Source organism: Schistocerca cancellata, chromosome 1 (genome assembly GCF_023864275.1).
Source record: "Schistocerca cancellata isolate TAMUIC-IGC-003103 chromosome 1, iqSchCanc2.1, whole genome shotgun sequence".
NCBI lineage: Eukaryota > Metazoa > Arthropoda > Insecta > Orthoptera > Acrididae > Schistocerca > Schistocerca cancellata.
This window is the reverse complement of record NC_064626.1, coordinates 117,847,541-117,855,147: the sequence shown is the minus strand read 5'-3', so window position 1 is coordinate 117,855,147 and position 7,607 is coordinate 117,847,541.

Sequence of the window (7,607 nt, the reverse complement as noted above, 5' to 3'; positions counted from 1 at the left end):
ACATCAAATCTGAGGTTTTACGAGAGCTGAATGGGCTATGAAGACTTCAGATAGGCAACAACAGACATCTTTAACACACTGATGTCGACCCATGTATAATTTAGCACCTCCTGATCCCATATTAATAAATGCGTGTACTTACTTTTTTCACTTCCTGTAGTTGGTTCCGGGAGAATTTTATCTTTTTAACAACGCTATGTTCGTCGTCTGTGACCAAGTCAACTGCAAAGGCACACTCATATCAGGGCATTTAATAGGATGATGTGCAGCATTCATGTTATTTTACCGATCGAGGTGGCGCAGTGGTTAGTACTTTAACACACTGGACCCGCATCCGGCCATCCTGATTTAGGTTTTCCGTGATTTCCCTAAATCATTCCAGGCAAATGCCTTTGAAAGTGCACGACCGAATTCCTACCCCAATCTTCTCTGATCCGATGGGACCGATGACCACCCTGTCTGGTCCCCTCCCACAAACCAACCAACCAACCATGTTAGTTTCGCACTGAATAAGGAAATGGTTTTGGGCAGCAAACCAAATTGGCCTATGTCTATTAGTCTATACACTTTAAAGGTTCTAGCTTTCTTCAAACTGATACTGAGTTTATAGCTCCTTCTGTTTTGCAACAGGGTATGATGCGGGTTCAGTTTACAGATTACAGATTTTTACAATGGGAGCATGGCGAGGACGGAAATACCCCTTGACCCCCTTTTGGGCAAATCCATTATCAGCTGTTTTGTATTTTGTTAAAAGTATAATGTATGCAGCAATCTCTTTTCCTACCCATGGTTTGCTCCCGATTGAATGCTCCTGAAAAATGACTTGCTTTCATATACTCGAATAAACTGTCCTAGCAATTTTAGTTCGTATTGCTCGGCGCCACGGCGGGCTCTACGGCCGTGGGCAGAGGGGGGGTGGGGTGGGGGGTGGCGAACCGTGCCGGTCATACGGCGGAAGGTTTATAATAACGGTAAAATCTTAAATTTTAGTATTGTACTGAAAGAGCGAAATAAATAAGACAATGAAAGTTTTCCATTAATTAAGATGTGTGAGAATAAGTTGGAAATGCACATCATACATAAAATCTAGTGTCTAACTACAAATTACCTACATTATTCTGTATCAGATGGCAAATGAAACACTGCAGTTGCGTGTGGGTCTTTCAAACCGGCAAAGCTTGCTAGTCGCAATGTTGCGAACCCAATTTCTACTATGCGTCTAAATAACACTTGAAATGTATCTACGCACCTTGAAAGCCCCTACAGAAGCGAAAAACTTTATAATACAGAAATAAAGCTGTTGTGACGGCCTAACAGTTCCAATACAGCCGCCTTAAGCACCTATGACAGTATTGCTGACAAAACCACACTGTAGTGAAGAACAAATAAAATATGGTCTGCTCGGTCACGTGGCACAGTCTTTTAAATCGAGGCACTGAGATTAAGAGGCGTTTGCACGTAGGAAGGTGAATGGTAACCTTCCCCCAACACTCCGTCTCCTTTGCATCTTCCATTCTTAACATTGCTGTTATTCTCGCCACACTCCTCTAATTTTTTTCTGTTTTGTCTGTTTTCCTTCACTACCAATTCTTTCTCGGTACTGTAGTCATAATCAATAAATATTAACATTAAGATCATACGGTAGCATCCTATAAAACACTATTTTGGATCTGAAGCAGCTAAACTACACTGCACGATCTGTTTATCCAGTTTTGTCGTATTACACACTGTTTGAGTTCCAAAAACTTTATTTAGGATTTAATTGTTGCTTTTCGCTACAATAAATGAAAATACTTTTAAAAGTGCTCGTAAATCATAGACGTCGTACTTTGAAAAGAATGTCTTCTCGATATCCGAACATAGTTATTTTTCCTTCACATACTATGAACATATTAAATAGTCACGTTTCAAACATTTTCGCACGGAGCGGTAAAATCCCTGCTCATGTTAATACCGCTACGGTGACTGCATCATTAACTGAAGTTTGCTTGCAAAATCCCGCACATTATCGGTACACACGCTAAGGTAAGAGCACTTTACTATACTTGCGCAAGCTTTCATGGCTGAAAACCGAACAAGTCTCAAGCACCTTGCGCAATATTACCCTACAGACAGTCAAACAAACTCGCACAAACTGCCTTATCATTGATGCTTATGAAGCTTGCGGTTACGTGTGTGATTATCGTAACGGAAGCGGCAACAATCTCTCTGGCTCTCCGGAGGCCTGACTGAACGTTGCCGGGTAACGTTTCAGCTGTCCTCTCGTATTTGGTGAACAGTGTGGGGAATAGTCAGTAATTACTCCGTTTTAAAGGAGTACATCGACTCACCGCAAGCTGTCATTGCATCGATGACATTGTAACACGTTTTTGGAGAACTACGATGAATAGCATTTAGCCGGTATTCGAACATTTCTGCTCTGTGTAAGTGCGCAGTACCCGGCCTCGATAAACTGCAAGAGTTGCGGTTGCAGTGGACCAAGTTCGGGAAGTCTTACAGTTTTGAGTAGGTGCTGCGAAGCGAGAATTTCCAAGACGTTCCAAGTTCCTGATGAACAGACGTCGAAGTTGGGGATACTGTTGTAGTATCAGTGCAGTGTCAGCAAGGACTTCCCACAACGCGACGACTTCCGACGCTGGAACTCCAGGTTGGTTCACTTAAGTTTCGGTTTCACTCTGGAACATAGTGATGATTTATAATTTCTTTTTACCCTGAAGAATAAAGTAGGCTGTTTCAGGACCGGCCTATAGTAAAGTGCGGTCCTTTTCAACCAAATGTCTAATGAGAAGAAAGTGAAGCAGGAGGTTTCTCAGTTGGAAATATTTTGGGAGAGGAACGACCAGTTACTTCATTTACCTTTTCATGAAGGCCTAGTGCACGTGTATGCTGTTGTGAGTTAGTGTGCAACGGTATGAAGTCAATGATTTCACGTACATGCGTTGCAGAGTACCACTCGATCTTTGACACAGATGAGATCGATTAATTGATTCACAAATATATTAGTGGGAAAACATCATAACTATCATAGGGTCAAGGTCACGGTCCGATTCCACCCGTCGCCTTTGACGCATGACGCCCTGTATGGCATTAGACTACTTTGCGAATGATGCATGCGACCTGTTAGAAAATATTATTTGTGCTTCTCCTGCTACAACTGAAACTATTAGTAATTATAAATACGATGTTTTTTGTGGGCATTGATATTTGTGTGTGTGTGTGTGTGTGTGTGTGTGTGTGTGTCTGTCTGTCTGTCTCTCTCTGTGTATTTATCTGTATGTTTATCTGTATGTATGCGTTTGTGTGTCTTTGGTTTGTAGTACATTTGGTGGCCAACCTACATTAAACCTAGATTAGGTAGGAGTCGACCTTGCTTGGTAAGTGCGTGTCTACGATATTTGTTATTTAATCTAAGACTGTATTTTGTTTCCGTTGATGGTTTTCGATATTTGTTTCGCCCTTTTCCATTGCAGGACTATGTTTTCGGTATTGATGAATGCGTTCATAGACCCAAAGAAGACTGCGATATTCCTTCGTACGGTTCGCTTTGTGGTTTTAGGTATCACTGTCTTCCTTTGAGCTATATACTATATAGGTCAAGGGAGAAATTCGCTTCCGATTGTGCGATTTTTGTTTCTTTATGTTTGGTTTGGTCTAGACGAATTCGTTATGTAACTTCTCGATTATCTTCTTGTTTTCGTGTGGGGAGTGTCTGGTATCGCAGTCTTCGTTTGAGCTTTTAGATCAAGCGAATTACTCGATTCCAGTTGTGTATTTTCGTTCCATTTACTCTAGATGAATTCCCCTGTCGTATTTTTGCCGGCCGCGGTGGTCTCGCGGTTCTAGGCGCGCAGTCCGGAACCGCGCAACTGCTACGGTCGCAGGTTCGAATCCTGCCTCGGGCATGGATGTGTGTGATGTCATTAGGTTAGTTAGGTTTAAGTAGTTCTAAGTTCTAGGGGACTGATGACCACAGCTGTTAAGTCCCATAGTGCTCCGAGCCATTTGAACCATTTGTCGTATTTTTCCATTTTTTGGTTGCTGTGGAATGATCTTACCTTCATTAAAGTTTTTTTTAAAGTTTGTGTCCATCCAAAAGCCTGCTAATTGCCGCGGTTGTCCCGTGAATTTCATTTTACTTTCTGAGTCAAATACTTCGTGTGTGTTTTTTACGTATGTTTTCGAGATTAATATGTTTTGTTGTCACAATCTTGAAGAGTGTAATCGCCCTGTTACGAAATATTATGTATGACTGTTTCAGTAACTCAAGTAAACGATCACCTTTACTCGAAATACGACGTCACCGGTCAAAGCAGACATTTGGAATCGGACCGTACTCGATTCCCCTATCATACTGCGCTGTATTAAATGTATATATCGCCACAAAGAGAGGCCAAGTTAGCTCGAAACTGTATGATGTGCGTAATAATTTCTTCTCACTGGGCTCGCTAGCCTGCAAAAAATTGTTGAACGGCGTCATTTTTCCTTTGTGGATCCTTGGTTATTAGGCAAAACTCTTTAGCCTCACACAAAAAGCTGAGCTTAATATCCATAGCTATTTTTGACTGATGAAGAACTCGGAAAATTGCACGTAGAGAACAAATTATAACTAAATGTGTACCCAAAAACTGATCAAATGCCAGCACTTATTACGAAGGTATGAAAGTGATTTGCTAGCAAAGCGTGGGAGTGCACATACTACCCTTCCCGCCCCCCCCCCCAGCCCCCCCGCACTTTGATTATGGAGTACAGGCTTTTTAATCATTATAGAATTATCATACACTTCCAGAAATCGTTGTTTATTAGGGAACTCTAGCGGCCACAGTGAGAAACAATGTGAATTTATCAACCGTTGCATGGATTACGTTTTTTTATTGCCGTACTGTTCATGGGAAATGATGACGTTTCCTTCGGCGTAACTGCGTTTCTGCGCCGACCTGAACATAAGGCAGATGCAAACCTCTGTTGAACAGTGCTGAAACAGAGCCCCAGGCCTTTCGTCTGTCTATTCGTCCTAGCCGCTATTGTTGGCCGTAGACGCGGCGTCAGCTGACTGCTCAGTTTTACCCGAAAGATCGTCGAACGCGGTTCTGGTATACCGCAAACGTGCTTGTTTCTATTGCGGTAAAGGCTTTACGCAAAAATTATAGTCGTCTGAAAGGTAAGACATATTTCTTCAAACAGTAATTCACACACGTTTTGAACTAGCTCATAGTATGTGCGTCACTGTCGATTTTGTACATCAGCTTTCAGTTGTTTGCAGTTTTCTGAAAAATTTGTAGTTTAAAACTAGCTATTAATGAAAAATACTGGCAGATTAAAACTGTTCGCTAGACCGGGACTCAAACTTGGGGCCTTCACTTGATTGTAGTAAAGATATGGAGCGGGTCATGAGTAGTTCTTGGACAGCGCAAGGAAAGGTCCTGAGTGCGAATACTGATCCGGCAGTTTTAATCTGTCAGGAAGTTTCATAACATCGCAGACACTACTACAGAGTGAAAATTCTTTCTTGGTGTAAATGATACAACAGAATTTTCTAGACTTTTTCGCTTTTTTGAAGAGTAAAATTATTTTATGTTTTCTGTAGTCATTTCCTCATCTCGGAGAGCGCCAGGATCGTTCCTGGTTTAGATCTCATCGTGCTCTGTGACTAGACTGCGGAAAGTACTCTAAAGTCTCGCCAATCCGGCCCTCAGTAGTCCTGCCTTTCAGTAATCCGACCCACATCCGAAATGCGCACAACAATGAATTATTCTGCTCAACGATGTTCTTAGTGAATTACAGTGTTAAACAATGCTACACGTACGAGATATAATCCAAAAGTAAAATGAATTTTTTATTTTTGTAGAATTTATCCATCTGATTTTAAAAATTTATTTTTTCTTGTTGGTACACATGTTCCTGATGTATGTTTCATTTTCAGCTGTTTTGAATGTTTGGTTTATTATTGACAGTCGAAAAGGTGTTTTCGAGTGGTCGGCGAATTTTTACTTTCGAAAAAGACGGATCAAAAAATTTGCATTAATTTTTGCTTGAAAAAATGGAATAAAGTGCAACACTGCATTCGAAATGTTGCTGTGGCTTTTAGCGCATCTGCTGTCGGTAAGATAAGAGATTATGCGTTTCAAAGAGAGTCGACAGGACGCCAAGACGACGACCGGCCTGGACGTCCAAGCACAACAATTACTGACGACAATGTGGAAGAAGTAAAGAAAACGGGTCTAGAAAAACCACCGAATCACCATCAGATACGTTTCTGATGATAGTGTATCATTTACACTACTAGCCATTAAAATTGCTACACCACGGAGATGACGTGCTACAGACGCGAAATTTAACCGACAGTAAGAAGATTCTGTGATATGCAAATGATTAGCTTTTCAGAGCATTCACACAAGTTTGGCGACGGTGGCGACACCTACAACGTGCTGTATCGAGGAAAGTTTCCAACCGATTTCTCATACACAAACAGCAGTTGACCGGCGTTGCCTGGTGAAACGTTGCTGTGATGCCTCGTGTAAGGAGGAGAAATAAGTACCATCATGTTTCCGACTTTGATAAAGGTCGGATTGTAGCCTATCGCGATTGCGGTTTATCTTATCGCCACATTGCTGCTCGCATTGGTCGAGATCGAATGACTGTTAGCAGAATGTTGGATCGGTGGGTTCAGGACGGTAATACGGAACGCCGGGCTGGATCCCAACGGCCTCGTATCACTAGCAGTTGAGATGACCGGCATCTTATCCGCATGGCTGTAACGGATCGTGCAGCCACGTCTCGATCCCTGAGTCAACTGATGGGTACGCTTGCAAGACAACAACCATCTTCGAGAACAGTTCGACGACGTTTGCAGCAGCATGGACTTTCAGAGCTCGGAGACCATGGCTTCGATTACCCTTGACGCTGCATCACAGACAGGAGCGCCTGCGATGGTGTACTCAACGACGAACCTCCGTGCACGAACGGCAAAACGTAATTTTTTCAGATGAATCCAGGTTCTGTTTACAGCATCATGATGATCGCATCCGTGTTTGGCGACATCGCGGTGAACGCACATTGGAAGCGTGTATTCGTCATCACCATACTGGCGTATCACCCGGCGTGATGGTATGGGGTGCCATAGGTTACACGTCTCTGTCACCTCTTGTTCGCATTGGCAGCACTTTGAACGGTGGACATTACATTTCAGATGTGTTACGACCCGTCGCTCTACCCTTCATTCGATCCCTGCGAAACCCTACATTTCAGCAGGATAATGCACGACGGCATGTTGCAGGTCCTGTACGGGCCTTTCTAGATACAGAAAATGTTCGACTGCTGCCCTGGCCAGCACATTCTCCAGATCTCTCATCAATTGAAAACGTCTGGTCAATGGTGGCCGAGCAACTGGCTCGTCACAATACGCCAGTCACTACTCTTGATGAACTGTGGTATCGTGTTGAAGCTGCATGGGCAGCTGTACCCGTCCGTACACGCCACCCAAGCTCTGTTTGATTCAATGCCCTGGCGTATCGAGACCGCTATTACGGCCAGAGGTGGTTGTTCTGGGTGCTGATTTCTCCGGATCTATGCACCCAAATTGCGTGAAAATGTAATCACATGTCAGTTGT